Here is a 24,877-nt window from a genome sequence, read left to right on the forward strand (position 1 = left end):
ATGTATGAGACTTGGATATGTGTCCTAATCTCCGTCTCCCCCCTCTCTGTCCATCATCTCCTACACACCTCCCATTGTCCATCTCCTCCTCCTCCCCCCTATCTCTGTCTATCACCTTTGCCCTTCTCCCTGTACATCTCTTCCCAAACTCTCTATATCCGTCTCCTCCTCCCTCATCTCTCTGTCCATAGCCTCCTTACCCCTTCTTTGTATCCATTTCTTCCCCTCCCCTCTCCTCCCCCCCCCCCAACCTTATTTATTGTTATTGCAAATGGAACCTTGATTTGGAATAGAAGTCAAAATGAATGGGTAAATTGGTTGGAATCAGTAGTACATGAAGTATGAGAGAGACCTTTCCAGCTGTTGGATCTGTGAGGATAGTATTTTGTATGGTTGTAATATACAAACAGGAATGATTATAAAGTTAGCCATAAACGCAATTTTCCTGTTTTCTGTTAAAAATGACTGAGAAAAAGAAAACAAAACCACACATTTTCACATCACAGCTTAGCAGGTTCTTTCTCGTTGCAGTTTAGCAAAAAGTTTTTATTGTATGACACGTCAGTATCTTCAGTGGTTTAGGCTGTACATTGTCTGTTAGTCAGTCAGTGAGATGTGAGCTCTAACTGGGTGAGTCGAACTTTACTGCACCCATCGTTGTCTGTCTCATTGACTCAACGATAATGCGGGTGGCCTGTGTTGAGCGTGAGTGTATACCCACTGATATTTTGCTACCTCACTGGCGCCATTTTTTGCAAAGAAATAAACCACGAGCTTAATTCAATTAATGTTTGCAACACACCAAATTATCACAAACTGATATCAGCTCAATCTTTGCAACAGCCCAAAGATATGATCATCACCAATAATACATTTAAATATCACTTTCAATTGTATTTAGTTTCATAAAATATCAATATTCAGTGAAGAATTTTTTGTTGCTATAAAAGCTTGTGACAGCAGATGTGTGAAACTGAATGTCACTTTTCTTTTTAATACAATGAAAATGTGATAGTAGAACTGTCAACTGACTGTCACATTTCTTTCATTGAGATTTTCATTCAGAAGTACCATCTAGATTTATAACTTTTCTGGTGGATCTTCCAAAAAATTTTTTATACAAGTCTTGTCCTGACAGTCATTTACACACACACACACACACACACACACACACACACACACACACACACACACACACACACAAAATCAGTTGAGCCGTTATCAAGTGATGATCTTTCATACATGTGGAAATTGATTTTTATTTATATAGATACCCGTCAGTGGTCATATGCCACTTTACCAGTTGTATTTACATCACATGCACTTTATACAGGGTGATTTTGTTAAAGGGGCAGACTGCAGGAAGCGACCCCTAAGAGGATTTGGAGTAAAAAAATGTCATGTGAACATCTGGCAGGAAATGCATTCTAAGGGAGGTACAAGCACATGAGGGTGGAGGGAAAAGATTGTTGACACTGTAAGTTTCAGTGGCTGGAAGCACACATGAGAACACACCAGAGAAGTGAGTTCCGTGTGTAATAGTGTTTTATTGGCATGGTGGCAGTGAACCAGCAGCACCGGTTCATCCTCAGTCCTCCCACAATGACTCATAAGCCAGGCATACATGCATTTCCTGCAGATGACCCTGCCTCCCCTTTCTGGAAGATGTGCCTTTGCTGCTGCAAAGGATAATGTGGCTACTAAATGATGGTATTCCAGCGCACTTCCACCTTTCTGTATGGAGACATCTCGACAATGTCTACCCCGACCACACATTGAGTCTGAACAGGTGCTGATGGTTCACTGCCCTCATACCACTAAAATACTAATACAAACAGAACATCCCCACTTGCCTGGTGTATTCTCATGTGTGCTTCCAACCATTGAAATCTACTCTGTCAAAACTCTTTGATCTCCACTTTTAAGTGTTTTTTTTTTATCTCTTGGCGCACATTACCAGCTATATCTCCATCTGACCTTAATTACTTCTTATCCTCTCAAGGATCATTTCCTGCAGTTTGCCCTCATTGAACCAAATCACCTCATATTAAATTGAACTAAACAAAGATAGCATATTAGAAATTAACAAGTGCAAAGAACAAATGAAATGATAATGCTGCCAACAGTGACAATTTTGTAGAATGTTTAAAATTATTATTATTATTATTATTATTATTATCATCATCATCATCATCATTATCATCATCTTCACAGGAAATCATCAATGTCCCTATATGCAAAGGCATTAACATATCTTGTACTGCCGACTACAAGATTGGGCATGAATTACCTTATAGTAACACAAGAAACCCGTTACGCTATATGTGTGTATGCAAAATTCAGTGCTTGGACTTTGACTATTTCTGCATAGACCATTTGACCTCAGTTCTATGAATCCAACTTAAAAGCAAGAAACTACAACCTTAAAAAAAAGTTGATACTAAAAGGCCACGTTCACAACAGTATCATCTCTGGTGCTGGCTTTCATCACCAGTATTTGTATCCATGCTGGTTTTTGTGGGCTGCAGGCTGTGATCCAAGGCAAATTTCTTTGCCCAACATTTAATCTCTCAGTGCTAGACACATCGCCAGAGGCTATAAAGACTCAGAAAGCAGTATCAAACTTAAGCAAACTCGGAAAGTTGAATTAAACATTCCACATGGGAAAAATGTATCTAAAAACAAAGATGCTGTAACTTACCAAACGAAAGCGTTGGTATATTGATAAGAGACAATAAAAACACACACACACACACACACACACACACACACACAAATTTCAAGCTTTCTCAACCCAAGGTTGCTTCATCAGGAAAGAGGGAAGGAGAGGGAAAGATGAAAGGATGTGGATTTTAAGGGAGAGGGTAAGGAGTCATTATAATCCCGGGAGTGGAAAGACTTACCTTAGGGCGAAAAAAGGACAGGTATATACTCGCACACACACACATATCCATCCGCACATATACAGAGACAGGCAGACATGTGTAAATGCAAAGAGGTTGGGCAGAGATGTCTGCCTGTGTCTGTATGTGTGCGGATGGATATGTGTGTGTGTGTGTGTGTGTGTGTGTGTGTGTGTGTGCGTGCGAGTGTATACCTGTCCTTTTTTCTCCCTAAGGTAAGTCTTTCCACTCCTGGGATTGGAATGACTCCTTACCCTCTCCCTTAAAACCCACATCCTTTCGTCTTTCCCTCTCCTTCCCTCTTTACTGATGAAGCAACCGTGGGGTGCGAAAGCTTGAATTTTGTGTGTGTGTGTGTGTGTGTGTGTGTGTGTGTGTGTGTGTGTGTGTGTGTTGTGTTTGTTATTGTCTCCATCAACGTACCAACGCTTTCATTTGGTAAGTTACAGAATCTTTGTTTGTAGATATATTTTTCCCACGTGGAATGTTTCCCTATATATATAATATGCAGCGGTAATTCCATCCAAAGCCTGCTGCTTATCACAGCGGGAGTGTATAATGTCCCTTGCACATGCAGCCGAATGCACATAGGAACTGCAAAAAGAAGAATCGATGCCCGACTTAATGAAAATGAGCAGCTGTCATCTGGGAAACATGGATAAATAAGCAGTAACAGATGATCCGACATGGACCAGGGAACCAACAAATTTGTTTCTTTGGCTCTATGGTTTGCTCTGATTGTTGCCAGCATCATATTTAAAGTACCAGGGAAGCAGGTTGCTAGCTTTACTTTCCCCGAGTCCCATTGCTGGAAAACCATTCTGAAGTGTAATTATCAGTCTTCGAAAGGGAGGTAAGAAGGAAATGACAAGTATTTTGGACTGGTCAGGAAAACTGCTGGTGAATCCTGTGGAGCCTTGGGCAGATGGAGGGAATATTTTGAAGAGTTGCTCAATGTAGGTGAAAATGCGATCAGTAATGTTTCAGATTTCGAGGTAGAATAGGACAGGAATGATGATGGAAATAGGATCACATTTGAGGAAGTGGAGAAAATGGTCAATAGATTGCAGTGCAATAAAGCAGCTGGGGTGGATGAAATTAAGTCGGAACTCATCAAATACAGTGGAATGTCAGGTCTTAAATGGCTGCACAGGTTAATTGAAATGGCCTGGGAGTTGGGACAGGTTCCATCAGACTGGACAAAAGCAGTAATCACACCAGTCTTTAAACATGGAAACAGAAAAGATTGTAACAACTACAGAGGTATCTCTTTAATCAGCGTTGTGGGTAAAATCTTCTCAGGTATTGTTGAAAGGAAAGTGTGAGTATTAGTTGAGGACCAATTGGATGAAAATCAGTGTGGGTTTAGGCCTCTTAGAGGTTGTCAGGACCAGATCTTTAGCTTACGGCAAATAATGGAGAAGTGTTATGAGTGGAACAGGGAATTGTATCTATGCTTTATAGATCTAGAAAAGGCATATGACCGGTTTCGTAGGAGGAAGTTATTGTCTGTTCTACGAGATTATGGAATAGGAGGCAAACTTTTGCAAGCAATTAAAGGTCTTTACATGGATAGTCAGGCAGCAGTTAGAGTTGACGGTAAATTGAGTTCATGGTTCAGAGTAGTTTCAGGGGTAAGACAAGGCTGCAACCTGTCTCCACTGTTGTTCATATTATTTATGGATCATATGTTGAAAACAATAGACTGGCTGGGTGAGATTAAGATATGTGAACACACAATAAGCAGTCTTGCATATGCGGATGACTTAGTTGTGATGGCAGATTCGATTGAAAGTTTGCAAAGTAATATTTCAGAGCTAGATCAGAAATGTAAGGACTATGGTATGAAGATTAGCATCTCCAAAACGAAAGTAATGTCAGTGGGAAAGAAATGTAAACCGGTTGAGTGCCAAATAGGGGGAACAAAGTTAGAACAGGTGGACGGTTTCAAGTACTTAGGATGCATATTCTCACAGGATAGCAACATAGTGAAAGAACTGGAAGCGAGGTGTAGCAAAGCTAATGCAGTGAGCGCTCAGCTATGATCTACTCTCTTCTGCAAGAAGGAAGTCAGTACCAAGACTAAGTTATCTGTGCAGCGTTCAATCTTTCGACCAACTTTGTTGTATGGGAGCGAAAGCTGGGTGGATTCCGGTTACCTTATCAACGAGGTTGAGGGTACGGATATGAAAGTAGCTAGGATGATTGCAGGTACTAGTAGATGGGAACAATGGCAGGAGGGTGTCCACAATGAGGAAATCAAAGAAAAACTGGGAATGAACTCTATAGATGTAGCAGTCAGGGCGAACAGGCTTAGATGGTGGGGTCATGTTACACACATGGGAGAAGCAAGGTTACCCAAGAGACTCATGGGTTCAGCAGTAGAGGGTAGGAGGAGTCGGGGCAGACCAAGGAGAAGGTACCTGGATTCGGTTAAGAATGATTTTGAAGTAATAGGTTTAACATCAGAAGAAGCACCAATGTTAGCACTGAACGGGGGATCATGGAGGAATTTTATAAGGGGGGCTATGCTCCAGACTGAACGCTGAAAGGCATAATCAGTCTTAAATGATGATGATGATGGCTCTAGGGTTTTATAAAGATCTAGTCATTACTATCCTAGGATGGACAGAGAAACCATAGAAATTCAAAGAACAAAGGAGGACTGAAATTGGACAATTTGTAGTCATTAGTGCTAAATAAAACAAACAGCACTGACTCTTTCACCACTGTAGAATCTCCATACCATACTTCGGCACAGATCCACTTTCTTAGGCAGTGATCTGACAGCATCACAAACCAACTTTTTAGTGGATATGTATAAAAATTTCTGTTTGCTGAGACTTTTTAAGTTTGACACTGCTTTCTGACTGTACAGCATCTGATGATGTCTCTAGAGATGAAATGTTAAGCTGAAGAAGCCTTAGGCCACAGTCTAAGGCCCACAAAACAAAAATCACCAATTATCTCAGTTTTTAACAGCAGCCTAGACTATTAAATACATGCAAACGCCCGCGCGCGCGCCCATACACACACACACACACACACACACACACACACACACACACACACACACAAATATCTCCCCCTTTCATATTTATCTGAGTAATTGGGTAAGCATATTATGAAAAGTAAAGTTACCACATACCATATAGCGGAGATGCTGAGTTGCACATAGGCACAACAAAAAGACTGTCACAGATAAAAAAAACCAGTAAGGCCTTTGCCAAAAACAGGTGACAGACACACACACTCACGCAGATGCATCTCACACACATGACTGCAGTCTCAGGCAAATGAAACCACTCTGTGCATAATGGGAGTGGCAATTGGGTGGGGATGAGGAGGAGGCTGGGGTGGGGAGGGGGAGGCACAGTATGGTACGGGTGGCGGACAGTGTAGTGCTACAGGTTAGATGGAGGGCAGAGAGATGTGGAGATAGGGGCAGGGGGGGGGGGGGGGTAGTGGAAAAGGAGAGAAATAAAAAGACTGGGTGTGATGGTGGAATGACGGCTGTTTAGTGCTGGAATGGGTGCAGGGAAGGGGCTGGATGGCTGAGGACATTGGCTAACGAAGGTTGAGGCCAGGAGGGTTCCAGGAACGTAGGATGTATTGCAGGGAAAGTTCCCACGTGCACAATTCAGAAAAGCTGGTGTTGGTGGGAAGGATCCATATGGCACAAGCTGTGAAGCAGTCATTGAAATGAAGGTGTCATGTTTGGCAGTGTGCTCTGCAACAGGGTGGTCCACTTGTTTCTTGACCAGAGTTTGTCAGTGGCCATTAATGCGGACAGATAACTAGTTGATTGTCATGCCCACATAGAATGCAGCACATTGGTTGCAGCTTAGCTTGCACATTACATGTAGCCCTGCCTTTGTCAGGATAGGTGATGTTTGTGACCAGACTGAAGTAGTTGGTGATGGGAGGATGTATGGGACAGGTCTTGCATCTAGGTCTATTACAGGGATATGAGGCTTGAGGTAGGGGTTGGAAGTAGGGGTTGTGTAAGGATGGACGAGTATATTGCGTGGGTTTGGTGGATGGCGGAATACCACTTGGGAGGGGTGGGAACGATAGTGGGCAGGACATTTCTCACTTCAGGGCACGATGAGAGGTAGTGGAAACCCTGGTGGAGAATGCAATACAGTTGCTCCAGGCCTGAGTGTTACTGAGTTACAGGGGGAATGCTCCTCTGTGGCCAGACGGTGGGGCTTCGGGAGGTGGTGGGAGACTGGGGAGATAAGACATGGGAGATTTGGTTTTGTACTAGGTTGGGAGGATAATTACGGTCAGTGAAGGCTTCAGTGAATCCTTCGTTATATTTCGAGAGGGACCACTCATCACTGCAAATACGATGACTACGGGTGGCTAGGCTGTATGGAAGGGACTTCTTGGTACGGAAATGGTGGCAGCTGTCAAAATGGAGGTATTGCTGGTGGTTAGTAGGTTTGATATGGACAGAGGTGCTGATGAAGCCATCTTTGAGGTGGAGGTCAACATCTAGGAGGGTGGCTTTTTGGGTTGAGTAGGACCATGTGAAGCAAATGGAGGAGAAGTTGTTGAGGTTCTGGAGGAATGTGGATAGGGTGTTTTCACCCTTGATCCAGATTACAAATTTGTCATCAATGAATCTGAACCACATGTGGGGCTTAGGATTCTGAGTGTTTAGGAAGGATTCCTTTAGATGGCTCAAGAAAAGGTTGGCACAGGATTATGCCATAGTGGTGCCCATATCCGTACCCCGGATTTGTTTGTAGGTAATGCCTTCAAAGAAGAAGTAATTGTGGGTGAGGATATAGTTGGTCATCGTGACTAGGAGGGAGGTTGTTGTTTTGGAATCCGTCAGGCATTGGGAAAGGTAGTGTTCAATAGCGGTAAGGCCTTGGGCCTTAGGGATTTTAGTGTACATGGAGATGGCATCAATAGTGATGAGCAGGGCACTGTGTGGTAAAGGTACAGCAATTGTGGAGAGCTGGTGGAGGAAATAGTTGGTATCTTTTATATAGAAGGATAGGTTCCGGGTAATAGGTTGAAGGTCTATGAGAGCAGAGATTCTCTCAGTGGGGGTGCAGTAACCAGCCACCATGGGGTGTCCTGGGTGGTTAGGTTTTTAGACTTTAGGAAGCATGTAGAAAGTAGGAGTGTGGGGAGTGGTGGGGGTGAGCAGAGAAAAGTACTCTGGGGAGGGGTCCTGGGATGGGCCTAAGGATTTGAGGAGTGACCGGAGATCCTGCTGGACTTCTGGAATGGGGAATCTAGAGGAATCCTTCCTGAACACCCAGAATCCTAAACCATCACCTGGTTCAGATTCATTGATGACATCTTTGTGATCTGGATTGAGGGTGAGGACACCCTATCCACATTTATCCAGAACCTCAACAACTTCTCCCCCATTTACTTCACCTGGTCCTACTCAACCGAAAGAGCCACCTTCTTTGTTGTTGACCTCCACCTCAAAGATGACTACATTGGTACCTCTGCCCATATCAAACCTACTAACCACGAGCAATACCTCCATTCTGACAGCTGCCACCCGTTCCATACCAAGAAGTCCCCTCTATACAGTCTAGTAACCCGAGGTCGTCGCATCTGCAGTGATGTTCGGTCCCTCTCAAAATATAACGAGGGTTTCACTGAAGCCTTCACAGACCGTAATTATCCTCCCAACCTTGTACAAAACCAAATCTCCCGTGTCTTATCTTTCCAGTCTCCCACCACCTCCCAAAGTCCCACCGTCTGGCCACAGAGGAGCATTCCCCTTGTAACTCAGTACCACTCAGGACTGGAGCAACTGTATTACCTTCTCCACCAGGGTTTTGACCACCTCTTGTTGTGCCCTGAAATAAGAAAATCCTGCCCACTATCCTTTCCACCCCTCCCACAGTGGTATTCCACCATCCACAAAATCTACGCAATACACTTGTCCATCCTTACACTAACCCTGCTCCCAACCCCTTACCTCATGGCTCATACCCCTGTAATAGACCTAGATGCAAGACCTGTCCCATACATCCTCCCACCACCACCTACTCCAGTCTGCTCACAAACATCACCTATCCCATCAAAGGCAGGGCTACCTGTGATACCAGGTCTGTCCTCATGAATGGCAACCGACAAACTCTGGCCAAGAAACAAATGGACCACCCTGTTGCTAAGCACACTGACAAGCATGACACTCTTCATTTCAGTGACTGCTTCACAGCTTGTGCCATATGGATCCTTCCCACCATCACCAGCTTTTCTGAATTGCGCATGTGGCAACTTTCCCTGCAATACATCGTATGTTCCTGGAACCCTCCTGGCCTCAAACTTCGTTAGCCACTATCCTCACCCATCCAGCTCCTTCCCTGCTTCTATTCTGGCACTACACAGCTGTAATTCTCCCCTTTTCCGCTACTCCCCTGTCCCCTCTCCACCTCTCCTCAGCCCTCTGTCTAACCTGCAGTACTACACTGTCCGCCATCCCTTGCCATACAATCTCTACAATCCCTACCCCTCCCCCTCCCCACCCCAGCCTCCTCCTTACCCCCACCCAGTTGCCACTCTCATCATGCACTGGAGCTGCTTTTCTCAGTGTGGTTTTGGTTGCCTGAGACTGCAGTCATGTGCATGAGTTGTGTTTGCGCACGCACACATGTGCGCCCTTTGTGTTTGTGTGTGTGTGTGTGTGTGTGTGTGTGTGTGTGTGTGTGTGTGTAATCTATTTGTGATGAAGGCATTACTGGACAAAAGCTTTATTTATTTGTGACAGTCTTTTTGTTGTGCCTAACTGTGACACAGCATCTACACTATATGGTGAGTGTCAACTATCCTTTTCGTAATATTGTTACAGTCCATCTTGGATTTTCCATTGTTTAGTTAGATAATTAGTTATTTGCTTGTTCCATGGTTGTTTCTAAATAATCAATTGTCTGGTGTGACTCATAAAACCCTCAGGATCCACCTACACACCAAAGGTTCATACTGCATGTCAATTTAAGTGCATATATATCTGGTTAGTTGTGCTTCAGTGCTGGCATGATGTTAGCTGTGCAGATCTCACATGTTTCTTAGTCATGCAACACCATAAAAAATATGTGTAAATACACCCACTAACTGGTATCTAGACCACTAACTTCAGCACAACTACTAAATACATCTCCACAGCAGCTACTTCATGACTAGGATCAACTCATCCCTCGTTGAGTATATGAACGCAAATATATATCAAAATTGAAAATTGTTCCAAAAATGCCATCACAATTAAGAAATAATTGAATTGTACACTTAACAAGCCACAGCTGTGTTGTAATCAAACTGTTCTCTCTCTCTCTCTCTCTCTCTCTCTCTCTCAACAAAAAATCCACACAGTAGTACAGACTAGCCCAAAATGTACGCATTTAAAATCAAAAATGATTATAAGCTTTTGACTTAAAACTCTGTGTGTGTGTGTGTGTGTGTGTGTGTGTGTGTGTGTGTGTGTGTGTGTGTTTGTGTTTGTTTGTAGAGTGACTACTGTAATTTATTGGTGTGAAAATTATAGTCCCTCAAAACACTTCATGTTTTAAAATGCATTACGTATAGAACAAAGCCAGTATTGATTATGGCTTCACAGTTTACAGATCTACCTGTGTATCATTCCTGAATGTATTGGATACATGCACCATGAGGGGAAATGGGCTAGCCACTGTAGCATTTTGAACCAGCCCTTTTCAAGCCACTGCTCTGAGGTTGACAATCTGTCACTTTACATTAGGTGGCAAATTCTCACCATGTGACGCATGTATAAAATATATTCCATACCTCAGCAATTTGCGTAGCATAATTTTGCTTGCCCACCCATAGAGTGATGTGCCTTTAACAGTCTCTGTATATTGATATCCTTTGGCATTCATGCCAAAGTTGTGTTTGAGAAATAAATCTTTTGAAAATTAAGATTTAACATCATGATTGAAGTAAATCACAATCTTGGCTTCTTAAAGAGGCCCAGAAATAGATGAATTTGAGAAAAGGAACCACTCAAAATATGATTGTACTTTGATCTTTGACTTACAAGGTTCTAGACAAGCACTGCAATTTTAACATTTTGTTTACAGACAAATCACACTAGTGTCACTCTGTTGGTTGGCACATTGATTTACCCTGATAGTCTCTTTGGGTTACATTTGTCAGATACCTTCACTGTGTGCGATCCTCAAGGCACTGAACCAGATGAAGCTTTACTGAAGTAATTGGTTTCTCATCAGCTCTGTTTTTCTTAACCCCCTCCAAATGTATCCAGCTAAGAAATGGCCTGTAGCAGAAAAAAACTGCCACAACAGCCAGAGCAGGATATTACTTTTTGTTGGGTTTCGTGGCACCTGGAAATAGGGTGAAATGGGAAAGCTATTACAACATCCTGTAGGGGAGATAAAATTGAACTTTTTATCTACATCATCATCTATAGTCCACCTTGTGTATTAGAGGGTACATATGGTCCCACTATCTGTCTGTCCCCCCTCCCCATCTAGTTCCATTTATGAATGGTGCACAGGAAGAATGGTTGTCGGTAAACATCCATATTAGCTTTAATCTCTTGGGTTTTCTCATTGTGATCATTTTGTGAGATGTATATGAGAGGGAGTAGTATGTTGCCCAACTCGTCCTGGAACATATTTGCTCAGAATTTCAAAAGTAAACCACTCCATGTTGCACAATGACTCTCTTGTAGTGTCTGCCACTGGTGTTTGTTGATCATCTCCATAACACTGCATGTGAGCTAAACGATCCTGTGGTGAAACACACTTCTCTTTCCAGGATTTTGTTTCTCTCTTCTATTAATCAAACCTGGTAAGAGCCCAAAACTGATAAACAATTGGTCAAGCGATTGTTTTGTAAGCCACTTCTTGCATGGATAGATTGCATTTTTCTTAAGATTCTTCCACATCTACATCTGCATCTACATCTACACCCATACTCCACAAGCCACCCGATGGTGTGTGACGGAGGATACCTTGAGTTCCTCTATCGGTTCTCCCTTCTGTTCCAGTCTCGTATTGTTCGTGGAAAGAAAGATTGTCGGTATGCCTCTGTGTGGGCTCTAATCTCTCTGATTTTATCCTCATGGTCACTTCGCGAGATATACGTAGGAGGGAGCAATATATTGCTTGACTCCTTGGTGAAGGTTGGTGTTGTTGTTGTGGTCTTCAGTCCTGAGACTGGTTTGATGCATCTCTCCATGCTACTCTATCCTGTGCAAGCTACTTCATCTCCCAGTACGTACTGCAGCCTACATCCTTCTGAATCTGCTTAGTGTATTCATCTCTTGGTCTCCCTCTACGATTTTTACCCTCCACGCTGCTCTCCAATACTAAATTGGTGATCCCTTGATGCCTCAGAACATGTCCTACCAACCGATCCCTTCTTCTAGTCAAGTTGTGCCACAAATTCCTCTTCTCCCCAATCCTATTCAGTACCTCCTCATTAGTTATGTGATCTACCCATCTAATCTTCAGCATTCTTCTGTAGCACCACATTTCGAAAGCTTTTATTCTCTTCTTGTACAAACTATTTATCGTCCATGTTGTTTCACTTCCATACATCGCTACACTCCATACAAATACTTTCAGAAACGACTTCCTGACACTTAAATCTATACTCGATGTTAACAAATTTCTCTTCTTCAGAAACGCTTTCCTTGCCATTGCCAGTCCTCATTTTATATCCTGTCTACTTCGACCATCATCAGTTATTTTGCTCCCCAAATAGCAAAACTCCTTTACTACTTTAAGTGCCTCATTTCCTAATCTAATTCCCTCAGCATCACCCGACTTAATTCGACTACATTCCATTATCCTAGTTGACATATAAACTTGTACTACTGTGGTAGGTGTGGGCTTTGTGTCTATCTTGGCCACAACAATGTGTTCGATGTGCTGTTTGTAGTAGCTTACCCGCATTCCTATCGTTTTATTCATTATTAAACCTACTCCTGCATTACCCCTATTTGATTTTGTATTTATAACCCTGTATTCACCTGACCAAAAGTCTTGTTCCTTCCGCCACCGAACTTCACTAGTTCCCACTATATCCGACTTTAACCTATCCATTTCTCTTTTTAAATTTTCTAACCTACCTGCCTGATTAAGGGATCTGACATTCCATGCTCCGATCTGTAGAACACCAGTTTTCTTTCTCCTGATAACGACGTCCTCCTGAGTAGTCCCCACCCGGAGATCCGAATGGGGGACTATTTTACCTCCAGAATATTCTACCCAAGAGGACGTCATCATCATTTATTCATACAGTAAAGCTGCATGCCCTCGGGAAAAATTACCGCCATAGTTTCCCCTTGCTTTCAGCCGTTCGCAGTACCAGCACAGCAAGGCCGTTTTGGTTAGTGTTACAAGGCCAGATCAGTCAATCATCCAGATTGTTGCCCCTGCAACAACTGAAAAGGCTGCTGCCTCTCTTCAGGAACCATCCGTTTGTCTGGTCTCTCAACAGATACCCCTCCATTGTGGTTGCACCTACGGTATGGCTATCTGTATCGCTGAGGCACGCAAGCCTCCCCACCAACGGCAAGGTCTATGGTTCATGGGCGGGGCGTGACGGGGGGGGTGAGGGGGGGGTGGGGGGGGGGGGGGGGGGGGTTCGGTGAAGGTATGTTCTCGAAACTTCAACAAAAGCCCGTAACGAGCTATTGAGTGTTTCTCTTGCAGAGTCTTCCACAGGAGTTTATCTATCATCTCGGTAATGCTTTCGCGATTACTAAATGATCCTATAACGAGGCGCGCTGCTCTCCGTTGGATCTTCTCTAGGTTAGATTAGATTAGATTTACTTTCATTACAATTGATCCGTAGTGAGGAGGTCCTCCAGGATGTAGAACATGTCAGAAAAACAACAATACATGACAAATATTTACAAATAAAACAAATAAACTAATGTACCATTCCACAGGTCCCAAGTGGAATGATCGTCATTTTTTAATGAACACTATATGAAAGAGTCATTTTACAAATACTAAGTCACTGAATTTAAAATAAAAAAGTTTTTTTTATTTGTTTATAAGGTAATAAACGTGCAATACAACTACTATAATACTTATTTACAATGAACACATTACTGCACTGAAATGGTGCAGAAGTTATATTGTACTTACACACACACACACACACACACACACACACACACACACATACACACATTTACAATGAACACATTACTGCACTGAAGTTGTACAGAAGTTATATTGTACTTTTATATACACCAATCAGTTGGTTTTACTGAGAAATTCATCAATGGAGTAGAAGGAGTTGGCCACCAATAAATCCTTTAGGCTTCTCTTAAATTGAATTTCATTGGTTTGTTAAGCTTTTTATGGCTGCTGGCAAGTTATTGAAAATGTGTGTTCCTGAATAATGCACACCTTTTTGTACAAGACTAAGTGACTTTAAATCCTTGTAAAGATTATTCTTATTTCTAGTATTGATTCCATGAATTGAGCTGTTGTTTTGAAAAAGTGATATATTTTTAATAGTAAATTTAATTAAAGAATAAATATATTCGGAAGCAGTATTTAGTATCCCTTGCGGTGGCCCGGTGTAATGTTAAGTGTTTTCGTGGACTTACTTGTTGAAGAATGCTGGTTCTGCTTTCTTGCAGCGCCGATGTCTTCTGCTAGAACCGGACGCTTCTCCGAAGATTTCACTGCTAGGAAGGGGAAATTTTCACTCTCTTGTTCTCTCTCTCTCTCTCTTCTTATTCAAAAATACGCTACTCTTGGAATATCATTCAATGCACCAGAACATATTTATTTCCACTTTGTACAAAAAAACAACTAAACTTTATGACGTAAGCCCACACATTACCGGGCACCCAAGATCAGTTAATTACACATGTTTGAACACAATTAATACATAAGCTTTTATCTTGACTGACTATCCATGTCCAGTCCACGTACTCTCAACAGCGGTTCAACATCTACTAAACAGTCACTATCTTGAGTCACTCCATTTGTTTTTCAACAATACAAAGCTACATTACTCTTTGCAGCCGGCCACGGAGCTTCCGGGCCGTATGTGTTTATTCTTCGCAGGTCGCGCTGAACACTTGCCAGTGCCGACAAACTATCTCCCTTCCAGTTTTGCCTGCACAAACAATAAATGGGTGCAGTATCCCATGCTCATCCTTACGCCCTGCTTTAAAATAATGCGTGTTCGAAATGCTGGAACACAAGTGTCTCCAGACTTTTGTAAAATTCTGGGGGCACTACATATCCCTCCCCTTAGCTCAAACACTTGTTATTTTGCACACAACATATATTTTAATAATTTTTTTCTTATCACTTTTGTTGTTACTTTGTACTACATAAAAACATTATGTACAAAAACTCTCTTCCATCTCCATTATTTCATTAAGCTGTTGGTAATATCTTTCATAGACATAGTAGTAAGATAAACTAATAGTACAACAAGTATCAGCTATTTCCAATAGACTTATCTACTCTTGCTTCCATGATTGAGCCAGAATAAATCCCTCCCCTTAGCCAATTTCAAAGTTCAGGTGTTATTCTGAGTCGAGTCTTTACTTTTTTTTCTGTTTTCTATCTCCTCGTGCAGGACTCGTCTTTTCTATTTAAAAAGTTTTAGAATTCAAATTTACCAGGAGAAACTTTCCACTACAATCTCAGGTCACTATATCACCCTTTCCCTTTGGGTTCCAATCTAGGTAATGGTTGATACTATGGAAACATCTTCTTCCTCACCCTTGGGTAGGTACGCCCCTTCCATTTATACTAAACTATGGTACAGGTCAATCCCCTTTTTGGTGCCCCAGCCGCCTCTGGGTCTGCATACCTGCCTCTCTTTCTCTCATTTCATCTATATCGGATGCCCCCCCCCCCCCCCCCCCCCAACCTTCTCTAACAATGATTCATAGTGTTGCCTCTTTTGTACTCCTCTGCACACTGTTTTATTTAAAATTTCCTGGTAAAATTTCTATCTACCTCTCCTTTCCTCCTCCTGAGTCCTTCAGCCCACCCACTTAAATTCTTCGCTTGTTCATTGCTTATAGCTCACTTATATAGCCTTAATAACTAAATATGTTTCGTCCATGGTTGTAACTTTATTTCTTTTCATCAGGCTATTCGGTCTGCACAATCCTATTATTCATCAGAAACTTATTTGACTCGATACCTCTGGCTTAATATATGTACTACTATAGCTATGAACACAGGTGGATATACACTTCGTCCCACCTTGTTCCTTTAGCTTAAGCTTACTATACCATTTCACTTGATATGTGCAACTGTCATTACTTAGTGCATGTGCTCGAGCCCTTCCTGAGCACTACCAAACGGAGTCTCGTCCTTAATCTTAAATTTGCAAACATAATCACTAACGGTACCCGGATTCTCTGAAAATACTGAATGGTATTTAGACAAAATTCTCACTAAATCTGTTTGCTGTTCAATATTTAACACTTCAGATTCACTTACCTTTTTGTGAAATTCGTCTTGTGGACATGCAGTATTAGTTAACTCTATCCCTGGAGACAACTGAGCTGACACGGTTAATTGTAATCTTTGGTGTTCAGATGTTTGTTTATACACATCGCTGTCCGTCACAAACTTAATGCAATGTTTATTCTTGGGTTCCCCCACATATACAGTTCTCTTCGAAATTTAGTATAACATTAAAATCGGTTAACCAGTCTAAACCAAACAATACGTTTCTATTTATGTCTTCCACTAGTAGCAAAGGTTGTCGAAACGTCGTATCACTTATGCGGCAGCGTGCCAAGGTTTCGTATTTAACAACCTTACTCTTCTTTCCAGTTATACCAACTATGTATACCCCAGTTACTGGTAAAACAGGTAAATTACTTTTAGTTTTTAATGTATTAAAGTAGTCCTTAGAAATAAGTGATACTTCACTGCCAGAATCGATGAATGTGTCTACTTTGTGGTTTTTCTATCTCTCCTGTTATAATGTTACCTTGTTAGTTTTATCTCATGCTTAGAGGCTACTGTTTATTGTGACTCCTTAAATTAGTCATAATCATGTAGTCATAATTGGTCTCTTTTAATACTAATATGATAGGATAGCTTAAGGGCTATAAATAGATTACAGGATAGTCAAAAGATTTGAAGGGAGTATGGTGCAGGAAAACTAATGTAGAAGTAACACCGAACCCAACTCGGGAACCGGCAGACGTCCCTCCGCCCGTTGACACAGAATGCCAATGTCCCTGGGGGTTTTGTACGTATCGTTGTATATCCTTAACATTACACATTCCCTTTTCTTCTCCTGTCACAGGATCTACTAAATATAGGGTTTTTTGGTGTACTATTGATTGAATACGATAAGGTCCTACGTATTTCAGAAAAAATTTGTGTGTTTCTTTTTTCAGGGCTGAACTTTGAGGGTGTTGTTTTACTAATACTAAGCTAAATCGTTTTAAGAAATGGGTGGGGTGCACCTCCCCACCTGGTTTGAATTTAGGAAACTGTCTCGACAAGTGTGAATTTGATCCCCATTGCAAATCAGTTATCATGTCCTTATTTAATATAATATTTTGGGAAACTGTGCCTTTCTCTAGTTTCTCCTGCATAAGCTTGAATTCTTTCCTCAAAGTTTCTAAGTCTTTCTTGGTGTTATCTAAATCAGAAGTTACTAGAGGCGAAGAGATGTCAACACTTAGTTTCTCTTCAACCTTTCATCCTATTAATTCTTCTACTTGTTCTTCCAAGCCATTCAAATTTATAAGCTCTGCAGTCGTTAACCTTTCTTTGAAGTTCTGTTCTATGGTTTCCACCCGTGATTTGATCCCTGAAATTTGCACCTGTACTAGGGGGAGCAACTTATCTTGTTTCTGGACATTGGTTTTTAGCGTAGTTAATTCTTGTTCGACCACATCAAATGTAACATTACATACATTTTTCAAAGAATCGTATTTTTTGTTACATTGTGTTTCCAAATTACTGCATTTACAGTCTAAATCATATTCTAATTTTTGAACTATTTTGTTTCATTTCTGTGTTCTAAATCCTTAAATAAAATATTTGTCTGTTCACTCAGGGAATCGGACAATTCTTTTTTCAATTCTTTTTACCATTCTTGCATATGATTACTTTGGATATTAATTTGAGCCTCTAGTTTTGTGTTTTGTGATTCAAACTGCACTTTGATAAACCTCATTAATTCGCCTGAATCTGGCCCCTGTTTTTCAATTCCCATAGCCCCAACAGACTCTACGGATTGATGTTCCTGTTCCATTGTGTTTTGTTTTGCCTTTAATCTACTTATCATTAAAAGTACACTTGCTTATTTCCACAACACCCCACACTTCACAAACATTCAAAGGTCAGTAGTAGCTCATCCGGCATCGGTGGAAGGCGGCGTCGGCACTGGTGTACGGCGGTGTCAGCGCCGATGGACGGCGGCGTCGGCGTAGGTGGGCGACGGTGTCGGCTTTTGTGGATGGCTGTGTTGGCGTTGGTGTGATGCGACGTCGGCGTTGGTGTACGGCAGCGTCGGCGTTGGTGTGCGGTGGCGTCAGTGTTTGTAGGCGGCGGTGGCGGCGAGTTGAGACTAACTGCAGCGTTGTGCTATTTTCTTGATTCCCTTAATCATTTCACCATTTATCAACACAATATTTCTGGATAAGCATCATGGAATCGTTCTTCAGCTTCGCTGTTATCAGTTGCTATGGCAACTCCCAACTGATTTCCCCTTCTTTCTCAGGTCCTTTCTTTATGGTCGCCACGTTCTTGTGGTGGCCTGGTGTAATGTTAAGCTTTTTCGTGGACTTACTTGTTGAAGAATGCTGGTTCTGCTTTCTTGCCGCACCGATGTCTTCTGCTAGCACCGGACGCTTCTCCGAAGATTTCCCTGCTAGGAAGGGGAAATTTTCACTCTCTTGTTCTCTCTCTCTCTTCTTATTCAAAAATACGCTACTCTTGGAGTATCATTCGATGCACCAGAACATATTTGTTTCCACTTTGTACAAAAAAACAACTAAACTTTATGACATAAGCCCACACATTACCGGGCACCCAAGATCAATTAATTACACAATTTTGAACACAATTAATACATAAGCTTTTATCGTGACTGACTATCCACGTCCAGTCCACGTACTCTCAACAGCAGTTCAACGTCTACTAAACAGTCACTATCTCGAGTCATTCTATTTGTGTTTCAACAATACAAAGCTACATTACTCTTTGCAGTCGGCCACGGAGCTTCCAGGCCGTATGTGTTTATTCTTCACAGGTCGCGCTGGACACTTGCCAGCCCCAACAAACTATCTCCCTTCCAGTTTTGCCTGCACAAACAATAAATGGGTGCAGTATCCCATGCTCATCCTTACGCCCTGCTTTAAAATAACGCGTGTTCGAAATGGCTGGAACACAAGTGTCTCCAGACTTTCGTAAAATTCTGGGGGCACTACACCCTAGTTCCCTAAACAGGCTTCTGCAGGATGTTCTTGAGTTCACACCACATATAACTCTTACTGCATGTTTTTGTGCCTGGAAAACTTTAGCTTGGCTTGATGAATTACCCCAAAAAATAATCCCATATGACATTATGGAATGAAAGTAAGCTTAGTATGCCATCTTTTTCATTTTTATATCCCCTATGTCTGACACAATTTGAATTGAAAATAGAGATTTGTTAAGACGCTTCAGCAGTTTTGTGGTGTGCTCCTCCCAGTTGAATTTATTATCAAGCTGTAATCCCAAGAATTTGACACTGTCCGCTTCTTCTATCTGCTTGTCATCGTATGTTAGGCATATACTCGTGGGACATCCCTTACAAGCTCTGAACTGCATGTAGTGTGTTTTTTCAAGGTTTAGTCACAAAGAAGTGGCTAGGAACCAGTGATTAATGTCCACAAATATTTTATTAGCTGATCTTTCTAAGACTACACTTCATTTGCTATTTATTGCAATGTTTGTATCATCGGCAATCGTAACGAACTTGGTATCTGGTAATGTTACTGATGAAAGGTCATTGATGTATATGAGAAAAGGTAAGGGCCCAAAATGGAACCTTGTGGGACCCCACATGTAATTAATTCCCAGTTGGATGATGCCTGATAGCTTGATACATGTCTCTTTCCTAATAACACCCTTTGTTTCCTGCCAGAGATGTAAGATTTAAACCATTTTGCAGCATTTCCTGTTACACTATACTATTCTAATTTATTTAAAAGGATGTTGTGGTTTACATAGTCAAATGCCTTTGACAGATCACAAAATATACCAGTTGCCTGCAATTTTTTGTCTTATGAATTAAGCACATTTTCACTGTTAAGTGAAATCAATATCAGAACCCTTTAGAAATCCAAACTGTGACTTTGACAGTATGTTATTTGAGATAAGATGATTGTAAAGCTGATTGCACATTACTTTTTCTAAAATATTTGAGAATGCTGACAACAGTGAAATTGGATGGAAATTTGATGCTATTTCTTTATCTCCCTTCTTAAACGGTGGCTTAACTTCAGCATATTTCAACCATTCAGGAAATATTCCACTGATAAACAACTGGTTACACAGATAGCTTAATATGTTACTTAGCTCAGAATCACATTCTTTAATTAACTTTGTTGATATTTCATCATACCCACTAGATGTTTTTGATTTTAAAGATTTTATGATGGACATTATTTCTGCTGGGGTAGTGAGGGTCAAATTCATATCATGGAAGTTACTTAAAATGTCTGGCCTGAGGTATTCCATAGCAGCATCTACTGAACCTGACAATCCCATCTTTTCAGTAACAGTTATAAAGTGTTTGTTAAAAAGTTGTGCAACACTATACACATCTGTCACCAATGTATCATTTACTCTTAATGCTATTTGTTCCTCTTCATGTCTGGTTCTACCGGTCTCCTCCTTCACAATATCCCATATTGTCTTTATTTTGTTATCTGATATGACTAACTTTTCCTTGTAATATATTTGCTTTGATGTCCGTATTACAGTCTTTAATATTTTGCAGTATTTCTTGTATGTGCTATAGCATCAACATTTTAATATTTTGCAGTATTTCTTGTATGTGCTATAGCATCAACATCAGAACTGTTTTGACCGCAGGACTGCTACGGTCGCAGGTTCGAATCCTGCCTCGGGCATGGATGTGTGTGATGTCCTTAGGTTAGTTAGGTTTAAGTAGTTCTAAGTTCTAGGGGACTTATGACCTAAGATGTTGAGTCCCATAGTGCTCAGAGCCATTTTTCAGAACTGTTTTGGATTTACAGATACAGTTTTCTTTTTGTTTTACAAGATACCCCTATTCCTTGAGTAATCCATGTCTTCTTTGTAGACTTTGCTCTAACCTTGGTAAGTTTTGGGGGAAAACAGTGTTCAAATAAGGTAAGCACTTTATTAGCAAAAGTGTTATATTTTTCATTCATGCCATGAGCACTGTAAACATCAGTCCAGTGAATGTCTCTGAGAAGTGTCCTAAAATAATCAATTTTTGGCTTATTGATAACCCTCTTGAGCTCAGATTTAACAGATTTTACATCCTGTTCAGTATTAACATTTAACAGAAGGAACTGCATGTCATGGTCTGAGAGGCCATTGACTATTGGTTCTGTAATATAATCTCTCTCTTCTATCAACCCCATCTGGTACGGATCCCACACTGGTGAGCAGTATTCAAGCAGTGTACTGTAACCTATTTCCTTTGTTTTTGGACTGCATTTCCTTAGGATTCTTCCAGTGAATCTCAGTCTGGCATCTACTTTACCGACGATTAATTTTATATGGTCATTCCATTTTAAATCCCTCCTAATGCCTACTCCCAGATAATTTATGAAATTAACTGCTTCCACTTGCTGGCCTGCTATGTTGTAGCTAAATGATAAAGGATCTTTCTTTCTATGTATTCGCAGCACATTACACTTGTCTACATTGAGATTCAATTGCCATTCCCTGCACCATGCGTCAATTCGCTGCAGATCCTTCTGCATTTCAGTACAATTTTTCATTGTTACAAACTCTCGATATACTACAGCATCATCCGCAAAAAGCCTCAGTGAACTTCCGATGTTATCCACAAGGTAATTTATATATGTTGTGAATAGCAACGGTCCTACGGCACTCCCCTGCGGCACATCTGAAATCACTCTTATTCAGAAGACTTCTCTCCATTGAGAATGACATGCTGCGTTCTATTATCTAAGAACTCTTCAATCCAATCACACAATTGGTCTGATAGTCCATATGCTCTTACTTTGTTCATCAAACGACTGTGAGTAACTGTATCAAATGCCTTGCAGAAGTCAAGAAACACGGCATCTACCTGGGAACCCGTGTCTATGGCCCTCTGGGTTTCACATGATCGTCTTTTTCGAAACCCATGCTGATTCCTACAGAGTAGGTTTCTAGTCTCCAGAAAAGTCATTATACTTGAACATAACACGTGTTCCAAAATTCTACAACTGATCGACGTTAGAGATATAGGTCTATAGTTCTGCACATCTGTTCGACATCCCTTCTTGAAAATGGGGATGATCTGTGCCCTTTTCCAATCCTTTGGAACGCTATGCTCTTCTACAGACCTACGGTACACGACTGCAAGAAGGGGGGCAAGTTCCTTCTTTGAGTGAATCTCAGCCTGTCATGTGCTTTTTTCACGATTTATTATATGGTTGTTCCATTTTATATCACTTAGCGTGGTTATTCATAGATGTTTTAAATTAGTTACAGTTTCCTGTGGTTTTTTGCCATTATAATCGTATAGTAATGGATTTATTTGCCAGTTTATGCACAGTATGTTACATTTATTTGCATTCAGGGTCAACTGCCAGTTCTGTACCAGTTATCTATCCTCTGCAGGCCTTCCTGCAGTTCGCTACAGTGTGCTGACATTGCTAACTTCTTATAGCCAACTGTATTGTTTGCGAACACCCTTACAGTGATTTTGATGTTCTTCATTAGATTATTTATGTATGTTGTAAACAGTAACAATCCCTACCGCACTTTCCTGGAATACTCCTGAAGTTAACTTTACACTGTCAGTTTTGTTCTCTAAAGAGTGACATGTTGATTTATATCTGCAAGGAAGTCCTGAATCCAGTCACAAATCTGACATTTGGTAAGTTCTTATTGTTTTCACTAAACAACACTGAGCTGATTTCTAAAGCACATTGGATCTCGTGAACAAACAGAGTGAGCTCAGTTTCGCTGGATCTCGGTTTGCGGAATCCGTGTTGATTTTTATGAGGAGATTTTTGTTCTCTAAAAATGTCACAGTGCTTGAGGATGAAACATGGTACAAAATTCTACAGTAGATTGGAATCAGCAGTGTAGGCCTATAAATATGTCCATTCGACCTTTGACCTTTCTTGAAAATTAGAATGACAATCACTTTTTTCTAGTCTCTAGGTATACTTTGTTACTCCAGTGACAAGCAATAAACTAATGTCAGAAGGGGAGCAAGTTTTTTCTTCATAATCTCTGTAGAACCTGGCGGATGTGTCATCAGATTCAGATGTCTTTCCTCAATTAAGCAACTGTTACTTTCTGCTCCACAATCAATATGTGCCTTTTCAGTGTTAGTGCAAGGGTTGGACCAAAGAACCATATTGTGATGTTTCTTGACGAAACAGTTTCGGAAGGTGCATTCAAAAGTTTGGCCTTCTCTAGATTTTCCATTTTGGTGCCATTATGATTGCTGAGCAGCTAAATAGGTGATTTTGGTCTGCTAACTGACACTTCAGAGTGGCTTCAGTTGCCAGAGACTGCAGTTGTGTGTTGTGAGTTGCTTTTGTGGGAGGGTGTGTGTGTGTGGGGGGGCATCGCTTATTTTTGACGAAGGTCATACTGGCCGAAAGCTTATTTGTGACAGTCTTTTTGTTGTGCCTATCTGCGACTCAGCATCTCATTGCATATACCCTAGTTAACAGAAGTGCTAAAGACCCCAATGTCAAATACTCTGAATATTACCATCCCACAGACACGTGTATGGGAAACATTACATGCGGAAAACCTGTACCCATTTTACATACAGTGTGTCCAAAATCTCCACGTTGGCGACAATGTCCAACGACTTCAGTTCTGTCACTGGGTAATTGAGAATAGTCATTTGCTTCCATACATACTATTCACTGACGGAAGCCCAGTTTTCATGACATGAAATAAACAACACACACAGTAATCATCGATGGTCACGGGATAATACACATGCTTCAGTGGATAGCAATTTCCACGTTCGTTTTGCCATAAATGTTTGGTACAGCATGATCGGTAACCTTTTGATAGGTCCATATATTGTCATTCAACAATTGAAGGGAGAGAGGTAACTGCATTTTTTGGAAAATTCATTTGTGGAACTATTGGAAGACATTCAAGCGAACTGGAATGTATTTTCAAAATGACGGTGCCCCTCTACAAGTTACTTTACGTGTGAGGGACCATCTCAACTGCACCTACCCTAATCGCTGGATTGGCCGTGGCGGTGCTATTAACTGGCCTCGAAGATCACCTGACCTTACACTTTTAGATTTCTGTTTATGGTGTTGGAAGAAATCAGAGGCGCACAAAGTGAAGGTAAATACACGAGATGAACTGTTTTGTTGCATCATGGACACTGCTAAATTGATTAGGAACCAACCACAGGCAATTGAACAAGCAACACAACATGTTATCGCTAGAGCGCAAAAGTGCATTGACGTTCATGGTGGGATATTCGCACCTGTTCTGTGAACTGTACAATACCTGCACGATAAGTGTTAAAGCCGTTTGTAAAAGATGTGGTATGTCTTTTTCAACTGAATACACGTAACATGCATGTTGTAATGTATTATGTACTAAATGCAAAGTGAATAAACATTGTGTAAAAATGTGTAACGTAACTGTATGTCTCTGTAACATTGTTTTTAAAAATGTGTAACATAACTGTATGTTTCTGTAACATTGTTTCCAAGAAAATCACGTTACGGTCCAGTTGTATTGCGTATACGTTCATGTTGTGCACATCAGTTTTGCAGAATTAAA

At 41.1% G+C, this 24,877-nt stretch overlaps 1 protein-coding gene across 1 annotated transcript in view; it reads left to right on the forward strand.

The window, feature by feature from the left end:
• The window catches only part of LOC126481156 (BTB/POZ domain-containing protein KCTD3), a 252,677-nt gene that overhangs the window by 30,845 nt on the left and 196,955 nt on the right, over window positions 1-24,877 (forward strand). The gene's annotated exons all lie outside the window — the stretch shown is intronic.

Source organism: Schistocerca serialis, chromosome 5, assembly GCF_023864345.2.
Source record: "Schistocerca serialis cubense isolate TAMUIC-IGC-003099 chromosome 5, iqSchSeri2.2, whole genome shotgun sequence".
Lineage (NCBI taxonomy): Eukaryota > Metazoa > Arthropoda > Insecta > Orthoptera > Acrididae > Schistocerca > Schistocerca serialis.